Source organism: Monodelphis domestica, chromosome 7, assembly GCF_027887165.1.
Source record: "Monodelphis domestica isolate mMonDom1 chromosome 7, mMonDom1.pri, whole genome shotgun sequence".
Taxonomy (NCBI): Eukaryota; Metazoa; Chordata; class Mammalia; order Didelphimorphia; family Didelphidae; genus Monodelphis; species Monodelphis domestica.
The window spans coordinates 138,062,411-138,072,936 of NC_077233.1; positions in this window are offsets into that span (position 1 = coordinate 138,062,411).

Genomic DNA, 10,526 nt, shown 5'->3' on the forward strand with positions numbered 1-10,526 from the left:
AAAAGAGTGGTAAAGGCTAGGCGATGGGGGTTGTAAAAAAATGGACTCGAATACAGGACTACAATCCCCATGAGCCTTTGCTCCACTTCCCCAGAATGCCTTGTAATCTCACCTGGGCTGAGATCGAGAAGGTATTTAAGCTGATTCAAAGGCTTTTGAGGTTCTCTTGGCTCTTTTTGGACTTCCGTTTTGGAGCAGGAGCAGGCTAGTCTCTTGATGTGAGGTTATTTTGTCTAGGCCTCTGGCCTAGGCACATGTTTCTTACTTGTATATTCTTTAATCTTTAACCTTTAATAAACCTCTAAAAAATATAATACTCCTTGCAGAGAGAAACTAATTTCTACCTGCCTCAGTCTCCCTGTTTCCCCTAAATTTTAATCTTTACAGGGTTAAGTGACTTGCCCAGGGTCACATAGCTGGGAAGTATCTGAGGTCAGAATTGTACCCAAGACCTTTCATCTCTAAGCCTGGTTCTCAATCCACTGAGCCACCTTGCTGTCCTCTTCACAGGTCTTTATTGATAGAAAAAGTTCCCTACACAGATGGAATTCATGGTCCAACAAAGGAAAAAAAAAAGGTTAAAATATTTTATTCCTTGACACATGACTAAGCTAAGTTTTTTTTTTTTAAACCCTTAACTTCTGTCTTAGAATTAATATTAAGTATTGGTTCCAAGGAAGAAGAATGAAGGGTATGCAATAGGGTTCAGTGACTTGCTCAGGGTCACACAGCTAGGATCTATCTGAGGCCAGATTTGAGGCTAAGATCTCCCATCTCTGGTCTGGCTCTCAATCCACTGAGTCACGTCAATAGCCCAGCTGCGTTTTTATAGAGAACAGCAGTATCCTCTACTTGGCTGGATTGTCCAGTGTTTGCCCCTGTCCAGAAGTACACAATAAGAAATAGAAAAATATTCAAGCCAGGCCTTGAAGAGAAGGGCAATGACGAATTTGGCACAAATGCAACCCTAAACTCTCAGGGACCAGGCTTATTTTGTTAACTCATATTTAGATTTCCAGTATCAAAAGGAACAAGGGAAATCACCTTCAAATCCCCAAAGCATTTATTAAGGATTCAAAAAATTATATATGCAAAGAGCCACTGATCAAGGAGTGTGTCACTGATCCATTTAAGGAGCTTACAGGGCATATGTGAGCTTTTGTCTGGAGTCAGGAAAGAGTCTATACACCCTGAAGATGATGAGTTGGCTGGGACTCCAGAGAATGAAGAGCAAATGACTGTTCTCTGGCCTTTTTTGTCTTCTATCTTTTCACTATTAAGAGGACAGATTAGGGGGCAGCTGGGTGGCTTAGTGGATTGAGAGCCAGGCCTAGAGATGGGAGGTCCTGGGTTCAAATCTGGCCTCAGACTCTTCCCAGCTGTGTGACCCTGGGCAAGTCACTTGACCCCTATTGCCTAGCCCTTACTGCTCTTCTGCCTTGGAGCCAATACACAGAATTGACTCCAAGATGGAAGGTAAGGGTTAAAAAAAAAAAAGAGGACAGATTAGAGTACCATATAACTGATCTGGGTCCCAGTGGTAGGAAAGCCTGTAATAGCCTTAGGACATCAGAGTTCCTTGTACCATTGACTTTCCAAGCACAGATTGAAACTGGAGATCGGAGTTAGTGCAGAAGCATACAGTTGCAGGCAAGCCCCAGATGCATCCATATATTCCAAGAGGAGAGTTACAGAGTTGTAATATGTAAGATTAAAAATTAATATCTAAATAATTCAAGTATTATAATTTTATAAGAGTTTATTAATAATAACTTGAAGAAAAAGAAAAATGTTAGCCTTAGCAAAGAGAGAGTTTTCCGGACTGCCAAAAATGGGAAGAGAGCCAGGCACAGGAAGAATAATCAAAAGAGCAGTTACAGAATTTATCTATACATGTAAGGATCCAAATGTGAGGAAGAAGGGAAAAGGAATTTGGGGATGAGAAAAAGAATTCTGGGAGATGGAGTCCAAGGGTTCAAGATTTTCTAATTACATAAGGTAGCGAACCTTCCCCTCCCAAGAGATGGCAACAGCCAAAGCATTGATAGAGTTTCTGCAGAAGCTCACAACAGAAGCAGATAAGTGTTTGCCCATTTGGACCAAGCAAAGACATCATGGACAATGATGCCAAATAGTGTCCTTCTTGGAGAGAGAAGAGGATGACCCATGGGGATGCTGTGGCTGAAAGAACAATGAAGAAGACCTTTGACTTGGAGAATCAAGAGATCTGGGACCTTGCCAAGCCCCGAGCGTTATAGGGAGTGATCCAGACAAGGCAAGTTTTGATGGGAAAGGATGGTAGAGGATTTTTGTGGGATTTGGAGTATTTTCTATATCTACTTGTACTCTCCTGTGAGTCCTTTACATCTTTTACATTTTCCAGGGGGTGAAATAAAGTCTGTCCTATACCAGACTTATATTTGTTACCTCTAGTGTTTGTATGGGAGTTGGGTACCCACTTTTACCCAAATGTGAGAAAAGCTAGACAAAAACTATATCCAAGCTATATTTGACTATTTCCTAGAATAAAATCCAGGTAGGGGCATAACAAGTAAAAATTTTTTTTTTACTCTTTCTATAGCATTCCCTAGAATCAGTTGCAATTCATGTCTTTGGCTAGCTCTGGATCACGGATTATATGCATATATACACATTGTGTAACTATATGACCTTGGGCAAGTCATTGAACCTGTTTACCTCAGTTTCCTCATCTGTCAAGTGGAGATAACAATAGCACTTACCTCCCAGGGTTATTGTGAGTATCCAATGAGATAATAATTGTAAAGCTTTAGCATAGTATCTGACACATATATAGTAGGCACTATATAAATGTTAGCTATTGCTATTAACTCAGTACTTACCACAACTATCCTGTTGCTCTTGTGCTTACAGCATTCAGATGTTTGGTTTGGCCAATGGGGAATTCCACCTCGGCATTCTTTTGTGGCTTTCCCCTTCCTTTGTGCCACTTTACTCAGTTGGGAGATATCATCAGTAGTTCGCTCAGCCGATTGACCATATTGCCCAAATGAAAATATTCTACAAGCACAGCATGAGCTATGCCAACAATTATTATGTGGTCATCCAACACTGCAAATCACCTGTCCCTGGAGCCGCGGTTGGCTTTGGGTTGGCCAGTTCTCCAAACCAGGCTCTACACTGTGTCTTGGGATAACACAACGCCACCAAACTGGCAGGGACCTAAATTCTGAAGTCCTCCAGGCCATGACAATCCCTGACAGATGGTTTCAGACATTCTTTGTCCATTGGTTGACACAGTTCATGCTATGCTCGTGGAATATTCTCATTGGAGCAATATGGTTAATCAGCCAAATGAACTCACGATGATCTCCCAACCAAGCTAGGTGGCACAAAGGAAGGGGAAGGTCAGAAAAGAATGTCTGGATGGGATTTCCCATTGGCCAAATCGAACATTTGAATGCTATAAGCACAAGACTAGCAGGATGAGTATTGAGTTGAATTGAGTTGAGCTGAGTTGAATAATAGCTAACATTTATATAGTGCCTGCTCTGAATGTTCCAGATACTATGCTAAGGCTTTCCGAGCCATTATTACCTTTGATACTTACAACAATCCTGGGAAGTAGGTGCTAGTATGACCTCCACTTTACAGATGAGGAAACGGAGATAAGCAGAGATTAAGTGATCTGCCCAAGGTCACATTAAGTGTCTGAAGCTGCATTTGAACTCAGTTCTTCCTGACTCCAAGCCCATCTATACTATGCCATCTAGAGAATAGTGCAAACCTATTTTGTTTATTTATCCCATACGTGCTATCTCTCACTTATCAAACACAGGAACATTATACACAATCATGACCCATATTCAGAGGGCAGAAAGAAGAACAGGTAACAGCATGGATACAAAAGTATGATACGATACTATAAAAACAGGATAAAGACCACTAAATTCTCAGAGTAAGCCAAGGCTGGCAATAAAAGTCAAGAATAACAAGAAAGGGCTATTGTTTTTATAGCCATTATGGGAAAAAAGAAGAATCAAAGATGGGACTGAACTTGGGGATGTCTGATATACAGCTAATGAATGAGAAAAAAGGCAAGACTATTTAATTCTTATTCTTATTCTCTTTCCTTTGCCAAAACCAATACTCTTTGGACTGCAAAGAACAAAAATAGGTAAAAAGGAAATGACGCCAAAGATAGGTCAGAAGATGATAAAGGGACTTCTAGTTGTCCCTGATGAATTCAAGTAATCAGACCCAGATGAACTGTTTCCCAACTGATGGATGTAATCATAGAGTCACTGTCAGTGATCCTTTGGAAGACCATGGAGAAAGGATGAGTTGTCACAGGATGGGGAAAGGCAATGGTCCCCATTTTCAAAAAAGGAGAAAGAATGGAATTTGCAAACTATAGACCAGGAAGTTTTAGATTGGTTCCTGGCAAAATTCTATAATGCATTATTAAAAGGATGGTTAATGAACATCTAGGAAAGGAAGTGGTGATCACAAAGAGTCAGTATGGCTCCAGCAAGAAACAGGTCATGCCAGACTAACCTCATTTCCTTTATTGACAGGATTGCTAACCTTCTAGATCACGGGAGTGCCATAGTTATCGTTTCCCTAGATTGTAGTCAAATATTTGACAAAGTCCATCACGCTACTTTTGTGAACAAAGCAGAGAGATGCAGACTCTATAAGAGTCCAATTAGTTAGATTCAGAATTGTTTGAATCATTGGACCAAAGAATAGACACGAATGGTTTGCTTTCTTCTTGGAAGACAGTATCTAGTAGAAGGCCCCATGCATCTGTGATTGGCCCGACACTGACATTTTTATTAATGATTTTGACAAAGCCATAGATGGTATGATTCCCAAGCTTGAAACCAACTTAAAACTAATAGGGATAGTTTGTGCATTGGATGATGAAGTCAAGATTAAAAAAAACTTGACAGTAGAGGATGGTGGTCTAAATGGAATATAAGAAAATGTAACAGGGATGCCTTACAATTGGCTTAAAAATGAACTCCACACATATGAGATGGGACTGGATGGCTAGATAGAAGTTTGTCTGAAAACAATCTCTAAAGTAGATTACAAGCTAAGTAGGAATCAACCAAGTAATAGAGCACCCCCAAAAGGTGATCTGATCCTGATCTCCACCATGAGAGTCAGAGTGTTCAGGATGATGAAGGTGATGATACTGTTTTACTCAATCATGGTCAGACCTGTGGTCTGGAGCTCCATATTCTTTTTTTTTCCCCTTTTAAACATTATTTTATTTGGTCATTTTCAAACATTTGGAGCTCCATATTCTAGGAAAGAGAGTGATTAGTTAAGGAGAGTCAGAGAAGGGCAGCCATGATGAATCAAATCCATGCCCTTTGAGGATGGTTTGAAGCAACCTGGAAATGTTTATTTAGCCTGGAGAAGAGCAATCTTAGGGGGAATATAATAGCCGCACCAATAGGTGCCCTCACCCCCTTTGGAGTTTTCTTGGCAAAGATGTTGGAGTGATTTACCATTTCCTTCTCTAGCTTGTTTTATAAATGAAGAAACGGAGGCAAGCAGGGGTTAAGTGACTTACCTAGGATCACACAGCTAGTGAGGGTCTGAGGTCAGATTTGAACTCATGATGTCTTCCTGATTCCAAGCTCAGTGCTGTATCCACTGTGCCACCTTGCTGCCCCTGTCCTAACAATTAGAGTTATCTAAAATGGAGGCTAATAGACCCACCATTACTCTGAGATTCTGTGCACAGTAATAAAAGTAAAATAATCAGACATTATGTTATAAGTGTAGCAGTACCAACCAATCTTAGACATTACACATAGAACATTAATCTGGAATCCCTCTGCTTTGGATAGGCCAATATTGGCTTCATATTGCCCAAATCACAGCACTTTCCAGACAGCCTTCAACCCCTCTCCCCGCTTTTAGCTTCCCTTTATGTTTTGTCTTCCTAGTGAGAGTGGAAAGTGTCCTGATTGCTGGTGCTTGTGTCCCCAGCTGTTAGCGTAGTGCCAGACACATAGTAGGACTTTAATCAATGCTTTCTCTCTCTCTGACACACACACATATACACACAGAACTTGATTATTACAGGCATCGATATCCTTGCTATTCTCTTTTCCATCCCATCATTACATGTATGTGCTTTGCACATAGAGTAAATGCTTGATGATGCTTGCCGGATTGTTGTACCGGCACAGGCATGATGGGCAGGTAGGGGTCTGCGATAGCACTCGAGTAATCTTCCTCTTCCTTTATTCACGTCTTTTAAAAGAGCATATTCAACATTTTATAATTATGCACATCTTAACACCACTTCTCCCCGCTACCCCCAGACCTGACCAGGCAAAAGGCACCCCCACCACTACCCACAAGGGCCCACAGGAATGATTATAGTTCCCTCACGAAGCGTCAGACAGCTTACCTTTTGCATAGCTCTATAGGCCCAATACTATGCTATTATAAGTAGTCTACAATTGCCTAAAGAGGAGCCATTGGTGCCTAGAAAGAAAATTCATTAGGAAGGCATAGATGCTCTTTCTAATAATAGAGTAGCTCAAGAAGCAACTATATTATATATGTATATATAGTAGCTTATATGTAATATATTATATATAATGTAATATAGTAGCAAAAAATATAGTAGCCTAAGAAGCAACTATATATAATATAATATAATATAATATAATATAATATAATATAATATAATATAATATAATATAATATAATATAATATAATATAATATAATATAATATAATATAATATAATATAATATAATATAATATAATATAATATAATATAGCATATCATAACATAACATAACATAACATAACATAACATAACATAACATAACATAATATAACAACATAACATAACATAACATAACACAATGCAATATAATATAATAGTATACCATATCTAATATAATATATGATATAATAATAGAGTAGCTTAAGAAGCAACTATATTATATATGTAAATATAGTAGCTTATATGTAATATATGTATATGTAATATAATAATATAGTAGCTTAAGAAGCAACTATATATAATATAACATAATGCAATACAATGCAATATAATATAATATAATAGATTATATCTAATATAATACCAATATAATATATAATATAAGAATAGAGTAGCTTAAACAATATAGAGTAGTGAATGGAAAGCTGGCCTCAGAGTCACAAAGTCATGTGTTCTAGTCCTGCCTTTGATCTGTACTGGTAAGGTGACCCTAAGCAAGTCAATGAGCTTATCAGTGCCCTCTAAGACTCTAAGACTATAACTTGCTGGGCAGGTACTAACCTGCATCAGTGAGGACAGATGCCTCATGGGGTGTTCTTTGAACTGATAAAACTCCAGATCTGGTTAACAAAAAAGGTGCCTTATAGGAGTTAATTTTTCAAAATTTTATTTATTTAATTAATTAATTTTGAATCTTTTTCCATGGTTACATGATTCATACTCTTTCCCTCCCCTCCTCCCTCCCCTCTCCCAGAGCTAATGAGCAATTCCACTGGGTTTTACATGTATTGTTGTTCAAAACCGATTTCCATATTATTAATATTTGCAATAGAGTGAACATTTAAAGTCAGCATCCCCAATCTTCTGTGTTTCTGCCCCCACAGCTCATTCTCTGGATGTGGATAGTGTTCTTTCTCATAAGTCCCTCGGAACTGTCCTGGATCATATGGGAGTTAATTTTCAATATTTCATTAGTGTCTAAGAGGGGCGCCATCTCTCCATCCAGTTATCTGAGTTTTAAATAAAATTGTGTGAGCAGTTCCAATTCATGTTCCAAGGGGTAGCATATCTTCTAGTCCCATCCCACTTAACAGTAAACATTGTTTATGAAACACAAGGCATTCCCAGAGTAGAAAATAGCCCATGGCAATATATAAAATATTTCAGGGTCTGGCAGGGGCAAGGACCTAGCAAGGTCTGCCCTTGAAAGGTACAAATATTTTTAAAAAACCAACACTGAAGCCAAGTGGTTTCATTCTAATATGGCCAACAGGATGCAGCTGGACCTGATGGCCAGTGGAGTTCTAGGTCCCTGAACGTATCAACTAGAAAACTAAATTGGGAACCTCTTTTCCCAACAATGTTAGATACTTAGCAAGATTAAGACTGTAGGCAAATTATTGCCCCCCTCACCCTATTTTAATATTTGTTGTCCATTCTTTTCAGTTGTGTCCAACTCTTCATGATCCCATTTGGGGTTTTCTTGACAAAGATACTGGAATGATTTGCCATTTCTTTCTCTGGATCATTTTATAAATGAGGAAATGGAGGCAAATAGGGTAAAGTGTCTTGCCCAGGGACACCCAGACAGTAAGTATCTGAGAACAAATTTGAATTCAGATCTTCCTGACTCCTGGCCTGACACTCCACTCCTCCTCCTCCTCCTCCTCCTCCTCCTCCTCCTCCTCTCTCTGTCTCTCTCTGTCTCTCTCTGTCTCTCTCTGTCTCTGTCTCTGTCTCTCTCTGTTTCTGTCTCTCTCTCTCTCCCTGTCTCTCTCTCTCTGTCTCTCTGTCTCTGTCTCTGTCTCTGTCTCTGTCTCTGTCTCTGTTTCTCTCTCTCTCTCTCTCTCTCTCTCTCTCTCTCTCTCTCTCTCTCTCTCTCTCTCTCTCTCTCTATCATATGGTATTAAGTGTCTGAGGCTGGATTTGAACTTGGGTCCTTCTGACTCTAGGCCCAATACTCCATCCATTGCTGCCTCTGTACAGTAGGACTTTCCTTTTTTTTAGCTTTTTTTTTGAAGTTCCCAGACCCTTTGAACAAGTTGTAATTTTCACATAATACCAAACCCCATTATTTAATAAGTTTTTTTTTAATATGAACATACATAAGCACTTTCTGTCTAATTTCTTTGGCTTGTCAGAGGTACCAGCATCGCTAATCTTGCACTCTGGGACCATTATTAATACCCAAGTAATATGAATGAGGGACATGACTTGTTACAAGCAAGAACTCCTGACAAAAACAAAAATACTCATTTGGAAGTTCAAAACAATGTATTAACTCACACGAATGCTTCTCAGAGTGAGAATGAGCATGACTGGGGGAGCTGCTGGGAGACTTTACTCACTTGGGAAAATAGTGTGGATTTAGCACTTAATTAAAAATTTAATTTTACACATTTTCCACCTTTATTTTGGCCATTATAAAATGCCTACATAGGAATTTGTGTGGGTTGAGTTTGCATAAAATGTAGATATTTTCTATATACATATATATGAGCCTGTCGTCATCCCTGATAGACCATAAACTCCTTGAGGGCAGGCCTGGTTTCCTTTTTCTTCTTGTATCCACAGCATCTAGTACTCAATAACTACTTATTGATCCAACACTCCACAGTAATTAAATCTGAGGAGCAGAATTACTTCTCAAACACCTGAAATGCCCCTGCCACCTGCAACGTGCCTCTTCGGTTTTGTAAGTTTTGGCTCCCTAAGAGCTGTTTTATTTGAGTTTTTAACGAACCAGTCCAATGTTCCATAATGTCATCTGCTCAAAGGTGCCATGTGGTGCATGGAAAGTACAGTTTATCCTGTGTTCTCAGGCTTATTCTCGGAATTCCTGAGCAGGAACCTGAAATCTCAGATCAGAAGCTACAGAGGCTGAGATTCTGTGGCAATGTATCAAGGCACTCTGCTAACTCCCACTGGTTTTTTCCAGCTTTGACAAGGAATTTGCCCTTCCTGAGGGATTTTGCAATATTTGGGGTTCAAGGTAAGTCATGTGTCCTGGTGGCTGACAGAGCTGATCACCATGGTAACAAAGTTGGATTTGATGAATGGCATATTGAGATACATAGCTCATGTAATTCTTTTTTTAAAATCCTAACTTTCTGTCTTGGAATAAATATTGTATATTGGTTCCAAGGCAGAAGAGCAGTAAGGGCTAGGCAGTTGGGATTATTGACTTGCCCAGGGTCACACAGCTAGGAAGTGTCTGAATCCCGATTTGAATCCAGGACCTCCCGTCTCTAGGCTTGGCCCCTCAATTCTCTGAACCACCCAGCTGCCCTTACATATTTTCTTTATTCTCTCCTCTATGTCAATTCTGCCAATCAGTCCATCAGGCAAGGTCCAGGGGGTTTTGGTAGCTGATTGCTATAGTTTCTACTGAAGTTCTTATAAGTTGGTAGACCCTATGATGCTCTTCTTCAATGGAGGTGGGACTCTGCTAAGTGGACAGACAAGTAATGAAATGGCACCCCCATTAAATGAGAGTCTCCCAAAGAATCCTGTCCCAGGTCTCTTTATCATTGACTTTCCATCCTTGTGTCAGCCATGCAAGGATCACTCAACATATGACCCACAAATGAGTATAAATGCACATCAGGCACCAGGTCTTATATCTCATGAACTACACTGAATTTAGCTTGGGGGATACTTTACCTTCAATTTAATTCAAAACAACCAACATTTATTGACCATCAAGCACTGTGTTTTGTGCTGAGCATACAAAGGCAGAAATGAAAATGTCCCCAGTCTACCGTCATTCTTTCCCTCTTACTTT